Source organism: Ptychodera flava (genome assembly GCF_041260155.1).
Source record: "Ptychodera flava strain L36383 chromosome 23 unlocalized genomic scaffold, AS_Pfla_20210202 Scaffold_23__1_contigs__length_28996876_pilon, whole genome shotgun sequence".
Taxonomy (NCBI): Eukaryota; Metazoa; Hemichordata; class Enteropneusta; family Ptychoderidae; genus Ptychodera; species Ptychodera flava.
This window is the reverse complement of record NW_027248277.1, coordinates 7,368,801-7,387,516: the sequence shown is the minus strand read 5'-3', so window position 1 is coordinate 7,387,516 and position 18,716 is coordinate 7,368,801.

The window sequence follows — 18,716 nt, the reverse complement described above, 5'->3', positions numbered from 1 at the left end:
TAAAAATACATGACGTCAGAGCGTTTTGGCGTGATTCTTGGCGATTATAAGTAGTCGAGGTTTCGCTTCTTCATTTAGTGTTGATTATCCCTTTACTTCTGTCAACGAATCATCGTATAGTAATTTGTACATATTAGTTTTAATATTATCGCCCGTTCTTTCTAAGATCAAGAATTTGTAACCTAAATGAGCAACTTAAGGGTGGTGTTCTACAATCAATTCCCGTCACCCTCAGATCAATTGAATATAATCCTAATTTTTGCCATTTCACCATTTTCTCTTACCAGCTAAAAGTTAAAATGACATCCATATTCCTGGCTGAAAGATGGTCCCGTGTTGGAGACACAGTGTCAGCTCTCAACTGTCAACTTGCAAGCCTTGCAGCACAAAACAGACAAAAGAAGATCTGCAGTGTTGTTTTGAAGGCAACTGAAGAAGAAAAGAAAGATGCTGCTGACTGTGGAGTTGAACTGATACAACCGTGTTTTAATAAGCATGTACTTGACATATTCAAGATGACAAACCAACGTCGGACTGGATTCTGTCACCTGAATCATTTTTTACAACCCTGATAGAATTACAAAACGTTGAATACATTGTTGAGCACATTCAGTCATCTACAATATCTCTGACTTCGGCTGTTTTAAAAGATCGCTTTTTCAAACATGCAGATATTGTGTTGATAAACCATGGCACTCCATCAGCAGATTTGAGACAGAAATACCTGAAATTTGCTGAATCAGCAGAAGCAGTTTTCTCTGTGGGACCAGCTTTATTCAAGGAATACAACTTAATATACAGAGAAAATGAGATTCACATCAACCATTTACTATATCTTCCAAGGCCCGAGAAGGAATTCTTTGACCTGAATGTTGATCAGCAGCTCTCCGCAAAAGATGGCGAAAAGCAAATATTATCATTAATTACAGATAAAGATGTAAAATGCGACAAGTACAAAATTCTATCTGCCGCATTAGGCCAAACAGCGGTTGCATTGGAAAGTGTATATGGAGATATCCCGAAGTGGTTTGTTCGTATCTCATCACAAGCTGATCCCACTGACACTAAAAACTTTCTGAAAAATAACCTAGAGTGTTCCTCCATAGAACCAAACACTCACTCCCTGAATAGCTCTCATCAACATGCTATTAATGACCTACAGCAAAGTGATGTCCTCGTGATACCACCCGATGAACCATTCAGTATGGAAGCATTGCAGGCCATAGCTGCTGGATTGCCCGTGTTAGTGCCAAAGCGTACAGCAACTGCAGAATTCCTAGAGGAATATTTCAAGGCTGATGCAGAATATTTTTGCTATGACCCATTGGTTGATGGTGACTTATCAAAGCAAATTAACAAAATGTTGCTCAAAAGTGTGGAAGCCAGCCAAGCGATCTCAGTTCTGAAGAGCAAATTGCAGAGTAACTCAGAAATTACTGCAACTCATGAGAATTTCAAATCCTGTTTCATCAAGCATCTTCGGTCTTCTGCATTACAAGGGAAAGGTAAGGATCTATAAAATTGCGCGATACTGTAACCCATATCAAATGCATATATTGGACAGAATAAATTGTATCTGCTCCATTCTAATCTAAAGCTGCGGAACAACCTGACTCACAATTGATATTTTTTTCAAGAAAAAGAAATCGTCTACGAAAGTCTGGTTGATGCATTACCTAAGCATGTATAACTAATGAAATGTGTAGTATAACATCATCATATGTGTGATACCTAAGGCAACCACATGCGACAGAAAATAAGTATGATTTTAATCATTTAGTCATGGTAGACGATAAATACTGAGAAATGGTGCTCTACATTATTTTCTGTATTTTAATTATTCATAATTGATTCTCAGAGGTTTTGCATTGATGTGTTTTGTAGCCCTGGTTATTTTACGTTCCCTGCATTGATTCCAGAGTCACCGATTTCCCAGGCTGGGACAGTAAAAGTGACAGGAAGAAATCGACCGTGTGAGTAATCGTTACAGCGAATGCAATTTGAGTTTCAAATCAGCCCGTCGATATTGCTTTTAATATTACCTCTGATTGTATGGATGACAATTATGACAAACTAATCATTACATAAGAGGAACAATGTCTGAGCTAATTAAGACAAACTTTAAAGAAGAATGAAGTATCTTTGTGTACTTGTCCATTTAATTTGAATATGGCTACAAATAACATAACCCGTGTTTGAGGCCACATCTAGTTCATATGAACCCGGCACCTCCCTTATTCACATAGAGACAATGTCAACAAAAAGGTCTTTTCTTGTTTTAGTTTCCCTCGTCAAAGAAGACTGAGAGACCCATGCATACATGCATGCATGCATGCGCACGCACGCATGCGCGCACATACATACATACATACATACATACATACATACATACATACATACATACATACATACATACATACATACATACATACATACATACATACATACATACATAATATATTGCATGTAAATCAACGAACAACCTATCAGATCGATAATCTCATAGACGCTGACATTTCTTCTTCATGTTGGTAGACAATGTGACCATGATCAGTTTAAGGATTTAGTATATATACGTTTATTTTATCATGTAAACTTCCACGGAGAAACGTACAGGAAAACCGCCATGACGACACCTAATAAGTACTGCGTTTTAATCATATCACTGTAAATCGATTGCATATTTTCTAAAATTAACAATATGTGTCATCTTCTTTCCATATTTTTTCCTCGCGAGTTTACAAGTTTTCTCGAGAGAAAATCTAAGCTCTTTATAGTGCATTTATTTTCAGTGACTTACTTCACTGTACTTTTTTCGCAGCTGTCAAATGTGTTGTAAGTCTTGAGTTCAAAGAAACGAAGATGAAGATGGAGAATGCTCAACTGCTGGATGAAGAAAGAGAACAACATGAACTGCAAAAGGAAAAGGACCAACAGCAGTTCAAGACTAAAAAGAAGGAAATGTTAATATCGAAATTTAACGAAGTTCATGAGCTTGAGAAAAAGAAAATCAAGGCTAGAGATAGTCCAGATTTAGAGAAAGAGTTATATGAAGCCTTTGATAATTTTAAGGCAAGGTTAGATGACATCGTTGGAGGCTCCTTGCTGTTCATGTTGAGTTTTCTTTCAGAAGCGGACATTGATTATTTCTGGCTGAACTACGAAGCAGAAAGCGTGGAGAAAGTCTTGAGTGGTATTCTAATTACGCCAAAGATGAGATCACTAGCAGAAGAAGCTGAGTGTACCGTCAGAATTAGACTGAAGATCGACAAGAAGGAGTATGAAATTGTCAAAGAAATTCTGCACGGTAAGCATTATGTTTTTAAATGAGCAAAAGGTTTAAATTGATTAAACGCATTTCACATATGCATATTTACTTTTATCAATGCATGCTATACAAAAAGAGTTTCAACTCAAATTTCTAATGACAGAAATCGACAAGCCTTTAGTAATATTGGTACTGCCTTCATTTGCAATTTATCCTTTATCCTTCTTTCTCCTAATACACCAATCTTTCATTCAACATTCTAAATCTAAATCTGAACTTCACGCATAAGGAACTTCTCGTATATTAACGACAGTTTCAATGATGGTCTTGTAGCGTGTCTTCATGCGTTAATACACATAAGAATACAGCCATTTACCGGAAACGCGATTGGAACTAAGTAGGAAGAATTGGATTTTCATATTGTTGAAATTTCTCAAAAGTGTTAGGTGCCCTATAGCTGAGGGTTGCAGTATTACAACTTACTCATAAAACAAATATATAACTTAAAAAGAAAAGCAGATTAGCTTACATTTGCAGATTAAACCGGCATTACTTCCCTATCCAATTATCCAAAATTAGTTCCAATGGTGTTCAGATGAAATGCTGATTCTCAATCTTTTTTATCTCTCCTAGCGCTAATTATGTCTGACAACTCTTCTTTACCACTTCTAGATATGTCACCTGTGTATACCATGTCAAGGGTCATTCATGCCTTAATGCTAGCAACTGAAGATGAAGTATCAGATGACTTCAAAGCCCTCATTGTTGACTTTATAGCGAATACCCAGCCTGAATTTGAGTTTAAGGTAAACAGCTTGTCAGAGTTCAAAATGGTAGCTAAGTTGATCATATATCACGAGATATTTATCCAACAAAAACAAGTAATTGACACAAACGATAAACGAGTGAGATTGGAAAACATCACAATTCAGGCAACTGAAGGCCCGTTGAATAATGTCGACTTGGATAGCGATGTAATTGAAATATTGATACATGCATTATTAACACTGGAATTTATGAAAGTTCTGTGTTTGGAAGGATTCAACGAAACTTTTATCACAGAATTTCTAAAAATTCAATCGAAAAGAAATACAGTATTCAAAATAAGAAAGTTGGGAATTCCCCGTAACAGCTTAATAACTAGCTTTGTCACTACGCTGCTTGAATCGATGAAATATTATCCAGCACTTCAGGAAATAGACATAAGACAAAACAACCTAGGGGCTATTGGCTGTATAGCTCTCCGCCCATTGGCTGAGGAAATCGAAATTCTGTTGGAAAATAATGGCATTGAAGAAGGCCTGCTAGGTAATGAACAGATCGTTAACAAGGTCACTGACCTTGAATCTAAATTGTCCAATTTAAAAACTGTTAGTAACATCGAGCAATTGCAGAGAGACATGTCCTGTGTAACGAAGGTTGATGCGTCAGCTCTACCTGATTATATCGCGAAGAATCTATTAACAAACATATCTCTCTTCAGTAAATTAGAAAGCCTAGATATAAGTAGCTGTACAAAAGCAGAGGGCTCTGAATATTTATGGAATCTTAGTTCTGGGATGGCGCTACTTGTTTCTTTGGAGAGATTGTATGTAGACGAAACAGAATTGATGATGCTGATGCAGAGATTTTAAGTAAAGGAATGAAGGCAATGACTAAGTTGAGATTCCTCGATCTTAGTGACAATGATATTGGGGATGTCGGTGCAAAGAGTTTTAGTGAAGGTATTGGAAACATGACAAGCCTTACTCATCTCGATCTCAGTAATAACAAAATAGGTGATAGTGGTTTAAAATATGTCTGCGAAGTGATTGTGAAAATGACTCAGATGCGACACTTATATCTTAGTCACAATAAAATCGGCAGTGTGGGTGCAGCAGGTTTAAGTTGTAGCTTTAAATTTATGAAAAGCTTAGAAGTCCTTGACCTAAGTCAAAATAATATTAAATATGTCGGTATTGGGAGATTAAGTGAACAGATGGAATATCTAAGCAAAGCAATAAAACTTTGCCTTAATAACAATGAAATTCGTGAGGGTGGTTCAGAAAAGTTGGGCAATGGTATTGTACACCTGAAAGATTTGGAATATGTTGATATCAGTCATAACAACATCGGAAGTAAAGGTCTAGAGACTTTATGTCAAGGGTTGAAATGCTGTAAGAATCTGACTCAATTGATGCTTCGTCATAATAACATAGATGATAAAGGTTTAATTTTCTTAAGTGACATACTTGAGAACTTTAACAAGTTGGAATACTTGAATCTAGGTGAAAATCGAATAACGGATGAAGGCATAAATCTGTTTTGCAGAGCGATTAAACACTGTACATCACTGAAGCATCTCAACATCAGTTCGAATTTCATAGGGGATAAGGGTTTCGGGGCTCTTTGCTTAGAGATGGAAGAAATAAAATGGCTAGAGCATTTTGATGCCAGTAATAACAAAATTGGAGGTTTTGGTTTAAAGCATTTGCTAAATCATAAAGCATTTAAGTGTCCTTAAATACCTTGATCTCAGTAACAATGAGATAGATAAAACAGATGTAGCTGTTCTTTGTGACAAGGCGAAGTATCTCAGCATGCTAGAAGAACTTAATCTGAGTAACAACAGGAGGGGAACGCCGACTCGAAAAGTATCAGCAAAGCATTAACCCATATGAAAAGTTAAGAATATTGAAAGTGAGATCTAACAAGTTGAATAAAAATGGGAGTGGTATTAAAAAGCTTTATGAAGCAGCAAGTAATTTGGAAATCAAAACAGATATCAGTAGCAATATTATGGCTGATACAAAGGTACTTACAGCTACCGAAGATACTACAGATGGTAACCAAAATGTAATTTTTGATATCCAGAGAGATTCTTGCAGTGATACACATAGCATTAGCAAGCAGAGTAGTCACAGTACCCAAGGTTAAAACTGTAGAGCTCCTGACAATCTTGCACACTGAAAGTAAAAAAAAATCTATAATAAAGAAAGTTCGCAAAGGGTATATTTCAAGAATTTTCCTTTGTTTAACGTTCGTTTCGTCTGGACAAATTTAACATATCAAGAAATATTTTCTGAACCAAAATACGGACAGCAGAATTTAGTTGTGAACATTATAATAATTAAGCTACTCAAATAAATGTATATATGTAATTTTCAAATTATTATTTGTTTTACATCGAACACAATTCAAAAATGTTCATTTGTCAAACCATGTAATATCGACAATGTCTTTTATGTGTTCCTTGCAGGAACAAAACAATTGTCTTGTATCATAAATAAACGGAATCTTCCATACTGAAATAGTATTTATCTACCTTTAAATAGGAACACACGTGCACATGTCAAAATTTACTCAGCTATTGTGTATGACTCTTGCACGTATAATTGACAAACCAAATATTTTGAGAGTATTTGCAGGAATGGAAATTTCCTCATTTATAGAGTAAAATGGAATAAAACAAAAAAGCTTAACGTCAGTTTCATTGATTTCTGTATACGTGTAATAATGTCTTACCACTTCATATTAATATTATATAGGGCTCAGCCCTTGGTGTCGCGCCAGGGGTTAAGATTGGCAATGTTATTTGTATTGATTCATGATAAACTGTAATTGTTACTTCATAAACGTTTATATGCCAACTATGCCCAGTTTCCCTCTGATGAAAGCAGTTCACGTACACACGACGTCAAACCCTGCACAGGCTGCAGCAGGGCAGGTATAGATTTTCTGTAGCGTGTAAAAATTTTGGACAAAAATTGGCAATTTTTACAATGATAACAGCCTATTGCGATAAACAAGGGACGTATTATGCAATCATTATCATTGCAATGGTAACCGCACTGCCCACCTTCCACTTGCAAGCTGAAACTAGCGTTCCGTCTAAAACTTGCAATTTTTGAATCTAATTATTGACACAGGGGGCGCTCTTCTATAATTCAATCCCAGCATTCTTTGCGTATGCCCCCGTTCATGTGCACGACAGTTTTCTCCGTTTATCTATATCAACGATACTTTGTATCAGCGACAAGGTGTATAATAACATTTACTGGCTAATAAAAGAGGTATATTTTATAAAAGGCATGTTATATCATAGTAATTTGTTTCGTATTTGTTTATTTACGAGTACTCAAAAAAAAACATGGCGGCGCCCAACTGAGAAAGAAGGGTACACTTCCGGTTACTCGCATAGTATATTATGAATAAGCGCATGCGTAGTCAGTAAGCCGCTGGCGCGACTATTACTTTGTAAAGAAAGACCATTTTCTTGGCAATTCTTCAACGATGTGTTGCATAGCACCTTTCGAAGCTGTGTTCCTTTTAGCTCTGAAAATTTTGAACTTTTATTATTACTGAGTAATATGTAACAGGTCTGACCTGAGAGCGAGCGCAGCGTAGGGTTATTGATGTCATTGATGTTTTCAGGCGATAGCATGCTAATTTCTGTGTTTGATGCATGATGCATATTTTGGACATTGAGGTTGAATTGCTGTCAATCGTTTTCTAGAATAACATTTAGGCCTATAGATTATTATAGCAATTTAACTCGGAAATGCCAAGTTCACAAACGAAAATTATTTAAAACTGGTAAATTACATGATTCCGATCAGTTTATTGTAACAGGGGTGGGAACAGGGGCAGTCTAATGTAAAACACGTACTTGATATTCCCGTCGATAGCTCTCAAGCACACGATTTTTAATTCTCGCGTGAGTTGACCGTTCGTTCTCGCGAGAGTTAGCTTGTTTCAAAATGGCGGCGCCTAGTGATGACCGAACCAGGCTTTCAAAAGTGATCGAAAATAGTCATTTTGAACCAAATTTCACTCTTTCTTTGGAATACAGAGATTCTTTTGTCGGAAATACACATTGTCGAGTAGGATTTGTGGTAGATGATATCTTTAATTTCACGCAATCCGTGTAAAAGTATTCAAAATGGCCGCCTCCATGGATTAGTGCTCTCTTTTCAAACTCGTAGGTATATAGAGATTCCATTCTAATTTTCTTGTACACGCGTTAGTCTTAATGCTCGCTTCGCGAGCGGCCTTTCGGCCGCTCTCGCTGCGCTCGCTATTAATCAAAGTTTTTTTCTATGGTATGCAATTTTGTCTTATGAATGACTACTCTGTACGATTTCGTCAAGAAGAACGAAGTTTGTTTGTTTGTTTGTTAATTTGTTTGTTTTTGAATCACTTGGGAATGTTTAGAAAATACATCGCACTGCGTCATTGGAACTTTTATTTCCAAGTGTGATATGCTCGTTGATATCGCAATGTGTTTGATAAACTATTGGTATCCCTCTGTGTAAGTTTGTTGGTTAAGGCGATTGAAATATTTAGTTATACTCATTTTCTTCCTAATTTTGTGCTATGATGGATACCCATAAGCACCTCATAGTTTGTTCACTTAAGTGTTACTCCTTTTTGCTTAGTACGTAATATGAGCAACATTTAATGCACATATATCGAGTGATAATTTTTGGACATGTACGTGAAATCGTACTTCAAGAGAGAAAATGGGTCCGAGTTTACAGCTTGCAACTTGTATTATAAATTGAAAAAATAAATGTATCGTTTTGGAATGTATTGCTCTAATTTTTTAATATAAATTTTAAATTTTATAGCAATTTCGTGACAAACACTTTTCTGCCAAATTAGTAGTAAACCAACACTTTTCACATATCGTATATGAACGCTTCACGTGCATCAATAACTCCTAGCTACCGAGTTCTTTTTACTCATTTAGTGGAAAGTTAGGTATATGTTGATCACAAATGTGTATGTCAGTCATTTTCAATGTTGTCATTGTAAAGTTTAAGGAAAATTTAGACTAGATGTTTATCTTTATCAAACCTTCTCCGTCTGCTTAAAATATTATTGAAGAAAATAGTTGAATATTAAAGTTTATTCTCAGGAAATCCGTATTCACTTTGCATTGTGTGTATTTTCTCTTATCCATAAGTTAAATGTAGTATAAGCTTACACTTCAAAAGTGAAAGACTTTAACTTTTGAACCAACTTTCAACCATTCACTTACGAAATCAAAATAAAAATCAGCCGTAACCGTGAAAAGTTTGAAACTAGAGAAATAAAGTACCTAACATTTACTTATTTTGAAATTAAAAATGGCCGCCATCCCTGTGTTTGCTCTACGAGAAAAATCAAATTTCGACTCTCGAAAATTCAGGACGGTGATTTTTTTCTCGGTCAAAGACCTTTACAATGAGCTCTCACAAACGGTACACCAGGACAATATTGAGAGTTCAAAAATATATATGTCCCGGAGACGTGTACTAACTTAATTAAAATAACCCTCGTTTTAAAATTATGATATACCATAACCTTCTTCTTACTTGTTCCATTATTTAAATATAAGTTATCTATCTCGCTGTAATTTGTAACCTTTACCATATCAAACACTGAAGCGAACTGCGAACCATACTCATCATATCTTCATAAGTCACACTGATTGAAATCTTTCTTCACGTTTTCAAATGTGGAAATAGTATGCCGGCTTTACTCCTGAATAAGCATAAAGCGCATGAAAGCTAATAATGTAAATCTGTACCATTTGTACATTTCATCGGAAAGTCTATGCTCATTTCATCCGTCCCAACAATGCCCTTCTTATGTAGTTCTTCCGATATTAAATCTGCTTTTTCCTTTGCTCCTTCTGTCTCCACTTTACCAGCGGCGCGTCGGCCTGTTCGGAGACTTCTCATTTCCTCCCTAAATACAATGATTCGCTTCATTCATCAAGTTTGAAAGAAATTAAGTAAAATGAGAAAACGCATTGATCGTAATGTGATACATCACTTACACGACCACTCATTTGTTCAGATGTCCCCTGAATACAGATAATCGTAATTTTGTTTACGATTTATGATGTTGACAACATTTGTTTCTTCCGTTTTATTGAGTGAGCTATTCATCATTAAATCCAACACAATCAATGTTTACAAAAGATAAATGATGTAAGATTATATTCATCCTGAATGAAGGATAACGATAATGTAGGATAAGGATAATGTTGGATAAGTCCTCGTACTCGCCCTGCATCAATATCTTATTCCCTCGGTTGTGGTAATGCGGTTTTAAGTTTTCATACAATTGTCGTAAAGTCGAAAGAAAGCTACCTTAAGGTAGCTACATACATTAGAGACACTTTCATATATTTATTTTTCTCAGTTGTAGAAGTTTCAAACCACAATACAGTATATATTTTCTGAAAACCCTGATATTGGGCAATCCGACTGTGTACAGTGAACATTTGTTATTTGCATAATAGTCACATGACAACCGTTTTGCTGAACCTTCCAAAAATCTGTTTTATTATCTTTAGCAAACACGCTGCACGAGTTGAAATTAATGCATTGACAGGCCTTAACAATGGCCTTCAAAGCCGTTTCTGCGATTTTTCTCTGAGTCTACATTCAACTTAGGAGGCACAACATAAACAGTTCCTTGAAAAGCACCTTAGTCTAACTCCTTAAATATTGAATAACAAAAAAGAAAGGCATATAGGCCTAAAGAAAATCCGATCCAGGATAGTACATTTGTCACGTCTCGACCTTCACTATCTCTGGGTTGAGGTACCGGTCTGGGATCGTAATGCTTTCAGTAACTGAAGCTGACACCAAAGTTGTCGGTTGTAAGCACAACTTCAATCTTTATTACTAAACAGCAACGAAGACGACAAAGTCTTCACAAGCGCAGCTCCATTCTCCGAACTCATCTCCGTTCTGATCTATTTCTAGAAAGTGTACAACTTAAATAGTTTCCAAATCTACATATTATAATCAATGAATGACTTATCCTACAACTTTAATTAAATACAGATATGTCGGAAAATATTAAAGGACAGGAAATATTGTCAAAACAGGATGAAGTGTTCTTTCATCATGAAGCTTGAGTCACGTCAATCTCCGGTCATTTCTAATGAGTTTAGCATCTGTTAAAACAATACACCACTCAACACAAGACAGTGACGGTTACTTCAAGGTTGAGAACGTAAACAGTCTTAGTGAGTAAAAGGAAACTACAATCTTCAAAAGAATAAGCATAGGAACTCAGTGTAGTCTTGGAGGTCACTGTGAGCTTACTATCGGTCAAGTTAATTACTACAATGTTAAAGTTAAACGTCTAAAATCCTGGGAAATGGAAAAGGAGGGAGGAAAAGAGGGCGTTACACTGTGAGGCAGAAAGCCGAAACCTCGGTATGACATTATAAACAGGCAAGAAGCCCAAAACCCCTCTAAAACCAACACAATAAAACATCTGCCCTCAAAAAAGGTAACATCGGACGGTCAAAAAAACAAAGTTCAAATCTTTACTCTGGTAACTCCATTTAACTGACACATGCCAAATTCAGGCGAAAATTCACTGTCGGGCAATTCTCCGTATATTCCGTTGCCAGTCCGCCATTGCACTGCATTGAGATGTGTATTTTCACTCTCATAATCTTTTGTACTTGAAGGATCCCCAGTGCAGTGGCAATGGCGGACTAGCAACGGGAAATATGGTGAATTGCCCGACAGTGAATTTTCCTCATGCCTTGAACTTCGACGTTATTATGAATTGAACAAAAACAATAAACTGTAACATTAAACAAAGCAGAAAAAGAAATATTTAATATTTGCAATTTAACGTGCCTTTTTCATTCGATACAGCTACCTATCGCTTGTGTCATACATATTATTTGGATGCTTCGTCTCAACCCACGTTGAGGCCGCAGCTCAGGTCGAGGAGTCGACGCTACAGAGCCGTGTCACTGTACGTAACACCGGTAAACTCAACTCCATTCCCGTACCTCCTTGATAACGCCTCATTCTTAAGTTCATCGTCAATTAAATTATTAGTCGATGCTGATTTTTTCATTGGCTGATTGACAGCATAAACTGTGGATTTTAGCATATTTGATTCTTACTCTTCAGTGATAAATTTGTCATTTTCGTTGGGTGACTCGGCGAGTTACGACTCGGTCGACAAGCTGGTACATGAATTTCTATATGGTAGCTCAAGAAAGTGAAAGCTTTCGTTTCTTACGAAATTGCGAAACAGGGAAACTGCCACTCTCATCGTTATCAATATACGTACATTTTCACTATATCTTTCTGGTTAACTAATTTAGCAAAAATCTTCGTAACCTATTCTATTTTCATCAAGGCGATAACGCTGCCGACTAAACGTCGTTAAACCACCAGAAGAAGAACGTTCCAAGCGTATTTCTTTACTTTAAACGGATATCAGAAGTGGGTTGATAAGGAAACCCAGTGAACCGTTCTTCTTAAACTAAAGTTCGAGCTAACGAGCGAAGTTATATTGCAAGCATTATTTATTGAAACTGATAAACAATCAACTGATTGTCATAACACATTTCTTTAAAAATTATCGATAAACAATTAAAGAGAATATTTTGTGAAGCGATTTCAGCAAAGGAAGATGAAAGGACGGAATAGCTAAAGAAACCTGGTAATTTTGCAAATTTCTTTTTGATTGATTCTCAATACTTGGAACAATACAAGAATATCACTCAATTTCTTAAACCCTCGCTTCGACGATAATAACAACAATACTGATACCGGCCATCACCATCAGGATGTTACCAACTTCGTGTTGCACGCCAGATTCTGCAAGAAAAGCGAAAAGATACTGTTTCAAATACACTGCATGTGCTTTTGTATTTGATCTGGTTCGAACAAGAAACCAGTGCTATAGTTCTATCAAGTGGATCACTAATCCAACACGTTTGACTGCAGTTCACACCGATGTGACTTCCAAACTGAAGTCCAAGATAACGACCCATTATTTACATTCTTGTAATAATAGTAGATTCGAAAAATGTTATTTGGGTAATCGTACATTATATATTATAGCCCCAAAATGGGACTATATGCCCGAGGGTAAGTGACCATTTGCCCGACGTCACACGTACGTGCACATGAACGTTAAGTGTTATTCGCATTTTCACAGTATATTTCATTTTTTCAGTATTACGCGTTGTGTAAATATTTGAAACTTGCGTATTTATTAAAGAATTGATTTAATCTTTCATGAAAAATTGTGTGCTTTGATCATTTCAATCCCTCGCTTGTCGTCTGTGCTAAAAATAGTTCCGGTTCACGTGCGGCCGGCTACGTCACAAACCAGTTACAATTGAATCCTATGGGGCTCGTGACGTTCCATATATGAGGCATGTAATAATCAATGATGGTGCACGTAGAGTCATAAAGTAAGTTCACAACAGTGTAACACAGTCAATTCAACAAATGATTACATGGACACAGACACGCAATATCAGAATGTTTCAAACTTTTGGGTAAAGATATTATTCCCCAACATTATTTTTCTTCGGCGAAGGAAAATACGAGGGACGCAATGACCTAATCACCACGAGTAGAACACGAACTGTGAAACGGTTATAACGTTACGAGTATTTCCCGATGTGAACGATGAAAAACATTGGTGAATAATACACTGATTACATGCACAAGCATTGACTTAATTAGTTTTTGTAAAATTAAAGGCGTTATAAATTTTAACAATTCTGCGTTTAAACTTTTGAACTACTTTTGGAATAATATAAATAAACCATAGCTTAAGTCTTGTCGAACAATTACCGGAAGACTTCATACTATACGAACCTTTCTCTAACTTCTACACAATTTGAAAGATAGCATAGGCCAAGAAATTTAACGTAGAAAAAGTTATGCTGTTATTCGAGAACAAAAATATAATGAAACTCAACGACGCGAACACTTTGTAACTTCGTGCCCGACCATGTTGCAATGATGCTAACGGAATCGACGGTTATGTTTGTTGTTTCCGAAAAATCTTCCCGGTCATTCCTTAAAATCAATATACAAGCTTACACTCTTGTGATTTCGTTGTTGAGGTTACTGTAGTCGTAGTCTATGATAATTATTGATTTCATTACACGACTTTTTTGAGGCTCAGCGTGCGGGTGGAGGTAGCTTTTGACCCCTTCAACTTTGCAGTGGAAACTGTATGTCGCTTGTCTAAAATGACGAGCACATCGACGATCGACGCAGAGGTCCGAAGCTCAAAAATTGATGATATCGACGCTGGTTGTAGTGACGCAGAATGGCCAGTTTAAAATCCCGGTATTTCCCATATTATAATGTAAAGAGTAGACTAAAATGATAAATATGCTATTGGAAACAATTGTAAGACATTTATCGCTATTAGAAAGTATTTCCTCGCAGCCTCCGAATAAATTTAAACATGCTGAACCTACAGATCTTACAGTCGTAATATTTATGGCTATTGATCAAACGAAGAGAGAATCTTTCTAGTGAATATCTTTTTTTGATCTTAAAAAGTCCTTAAATTGTCGAAAGGGCAAATATCCCACAACAGCACGACAACGTGCGATATTGAGGTCTCCAGCTTTTCCGTCACGGATCAAAATTAAGATGTACTGGCGATGTATTTGACAAGGACCACATTTTATGTGAAACCTCGATTCAGCTTTCCGGCTGTTAATAACTAGAAACTTTTTTTAAAAAGAGACAGATGCAACTCGAATACGAAACCTTGAGAGCAAATATTTTTATCGAATTGTCCACGAACAGACCGCCAAAAGAGCGCATATGAAGTGATTTCAAATATCGACAGTCCAGCCCATTGTTGCTATCAACAAAATGCTCGCACTAAAAATAGCTAACCGCAAAATAATTTGGTTGCCTTTGTACGACGTTATTAACTGTTATTATTTAATGTAAATTCAATGCAGAACACGATCTTTATACAGTAATCTACCTTGAAATTCCTCCGTCGGTGAGGCATCTGTCATGGTAGTTGGTGTTGAGCCCTCAGCGTATCCTGTAAAGAATTACATCAACGTAATTAAGGTGTATAAGTACACAAATACATTTCATTAGTTCTATGTAAACCCAATAAAGACCTTCCAAGGTAGCCAAAGCTTTGGCCAGATTATGGCTTTTCAATAAACTGGTAACAGGTATATGTGTGGCAGTCACGCTACACTGTCAATCAAAAGATTTGTTTCCCAAACAGAGCCTGAAGCAGATTTATATCAGCTATGATTTTTGATCATAAGGACAATCGCAAAAAAGTCGAGTAACATGTCAGCAAAGTGACTGGTACATCAAACCATCATTCTTCAAATGAAGAATTAAATCAAAGAAAGTAAAAACTACACTCTTAAATACTTGATACTCGTGGTTAAAATTCGATTACCTTTACAGTTGATTTTTCCTGCGCCATTTTCATCCAGGGGGGGGGGGGACAGTTTTCCTCTGCTTTACAACCAGTACTTTGACAGCAGTCCTTGTCCTCCAGGATTCTCACACAGAGACTATCGTAGTGGCTGCTGTTACAGTATTGGACGTCAGGTTGTAAAGCTGCAGTTAAGCCATGGTACCAGTGATCGCCGCAAGGAGTAGGCCATGGATATGAAGGGGTATCTCTCACAGCAACAGGGTCATCTATCCTATCACGGCCCCTGAAGTACACGATCAAACCCATGATTTCCTGTGGACAGCAGCTGCCGTGGTTTTCAACTTCCACATCAAATGTTATCTTTATCGGCACAGTCGGTGAATAAGTGATATTCAAAGGGCTCGGACTGGTAATGACGAAGTTAGAAATCCATAAGTCTGTTGAAACAAAATTACGAAGAAAGCATGAAAAACTTAAAATGCATAATAAAGGTAGTTTACATCAATCTATCCACTCATACATAAATAAGTACATACACACATACATACAATGGCATGAGAACTTGATTATCGGTATCGTATAGTGCAAGTTTGAACCAAATGGAAACTTGCTGAATCTATGGCTTAATTTCAAGCATCGCCAAAATTCTTCAGACAAATGATTGTCACACACGTTCGCCTCCTATTTCTGATTAATCCGTCGAGAACGCAGTAAGTCTAGATCACAAAACAACAAAGAAAACACTAACGACTCAAATAATTAGGAAATTGTACAGACCATTACAATTGCTGTTCAGCACAAAGATTGACATAATAAAGAGACGAGCAGCCAAAAATCTGCAAGGTACACAAGAGAACGAAGGCTTTAACTTATTGAGACATAAAAAGCGCTTATAAGATGAAACTTCTTGTTCGTATACATATTAATGGTGAAAACATATGTGGCTCATGACGGTGTCTTAGTCTTTTAAAGTTGTACATGATTTGTGAGAATACGAGGCAAATGATCAACTAAATAAATTGACGTCCGGTCTCGTCTTCCAGAAGAACGTGCATGGTTATATAGTAAATGTTGTTCCTCACTCGAAATATAGAACAAATAACTCTAGCTAGTGATATGAGAACAAGAGTTTTCAAGTCTAGATATCCAACAGGAATCAGGCATATTTTAAGCACATTTTTTTCAGCCAACTGCTATCGATAAAAGATCTATGAAAGTACATAAAACCTACCGATTTGCCATTCTTTGTAATCTACTGGCACTTCCTTCATAATATAATGAGGACCTCTAACGTTTCCGAATGAGTATAATTTAGGAGAACGTTTGCTATATATATGATTGATAAGCAAACATGCGATGTAAAAGTGATCGTATTGGCTGTTTCATTAATGTATACATTTGGATCGTGATCGGCCGCAGCAGACTTCCATTCATGAAATAACTTCCCTGCACTTTATTAGTAAACTAAGTGTTGTACACAAAGGGGGCATTAATGTTTTGTCCATTATAACTTTATAACGGGGTGACATTAAATTAAATGGTGATTTTTAATTTAAACTGGCGACCAAAATAAATTTTCAAATAGTTCATTTCTCCTGGACCATTCGTTCGTTGCCAATGCTATCCAATACTGATGCTAGTGAAACATGTGAAACCACTATGGTTATTCAAGTCTTTTTCTATATGGTTATCAAATTACATTTTACTTTGGTTTACGATATTATTAGGTCCGCCTTTCCATGCTTCAAAATAATACTAAAATATTCCTGCAGAAAACGCATCACCTGTCTTCTCTTGTCATATTCGGCATGGCCGCTGTATTTTCAATTAGAAAAAAAAATATAACATGCAAATGTCTATACTGGAGTAAAAAAACATGCATTGTTTACTTTATATCATTTTGAACAAAGTCTGAGTTCAGTTTATCTTTGTGTCGTGAAAATTATATGATGGGAAACCTGAGCGGGTTAAGACGGATTTATTTTACCCAGTGAGGTTCGGGTGTTTCTCACGAAACTATTAGCTGTAGCAGTTATTAAAACTTTAATTAACGGCTTGGTATCGAACAAATCTTCAACACATTTGGTATTTCGATGTAATTGAGATCCAGACCTACATTCATGAAATAACTTCCATGCACTTTAATAGTAACTTTAGTGGTGTACACAAAAGGGCCATTAATGTTTCGTCCTTTATAACTTTATCACAAGATAAATATAAATTAAATGGTGAGTTTTAATTTAAACTGGCGACCAAAATTAATTGTAAAATAGTCCGTTTCTCCATTCGTTCGTTGCCAGTGCTTACAAATACTGAGGCTAGTGAAATCATATAAAACCACTATAGTTATTCAAGTCATTTTCTATGTTGTTATGTAATTATATCTTACTTTGATTTACGATATTATAAGGTCCATTCCATGCTTCAAAATAATACTAAAATATCCCTCCTGAAATTGCATCACCTGTCTTGTCTTGTCATACTTGAAACGGCCGCTGTATTTTCAATTGGACAAAAATATATAAGATGCAAATGTCTATACTACAGTAGAAAATACATGGAGTGTTTACTCGTATGTTATTTCGAGCAAGTCTGAGTTCGTTATACCTTTGTGTCGTGGAAATTCTATGATGTATTGATTAAGAAGGATTTTTTACTCAGTGAGTTATCGGGTATTTCTCGCGAAACTATTAGCTGTACCAGTTATTAAAACTTTAATTAACGGCTTGGACTCAAACGAAATCTTCAACATATTTGGTATTTCGATGTAATTGAAATCCAATGTTTTAACAATAACGCCATTGTCTCCTGTGTACATACCCCGCAAACCCTATGATACAACCTTATGTGTCTACCTAATGAATATTCATTAAAACGTTACTCAAGTGACTCCGAACACCGCTGTGAATGTCGACAAAATTAAAAAAATGTTTACTTTACCCCAACAACAGTGCGATCACTTTTGCCAAACATTTTTAGAATGATGTATAATAATACACCACGTCACCAACAGATCAGACAGGTCTTCAATCGTGGCAAATTATAGATTTGTACAATGCCATGAGACAGTTCATTTTGTTTACGTGAAGCAATCCATTTTGAATTTTCCATTGGTAAACGAATGATCTCAAATAAATTCGTTTTCGAATAATTTCTATCGTTTAGGTTATTTCAAAGATTGCTGACCTACAGGTCGCAATGTCGTTCAATGTATATTCAGGAAGATAACAACATATTGTGATTGATAAATATGCAACCA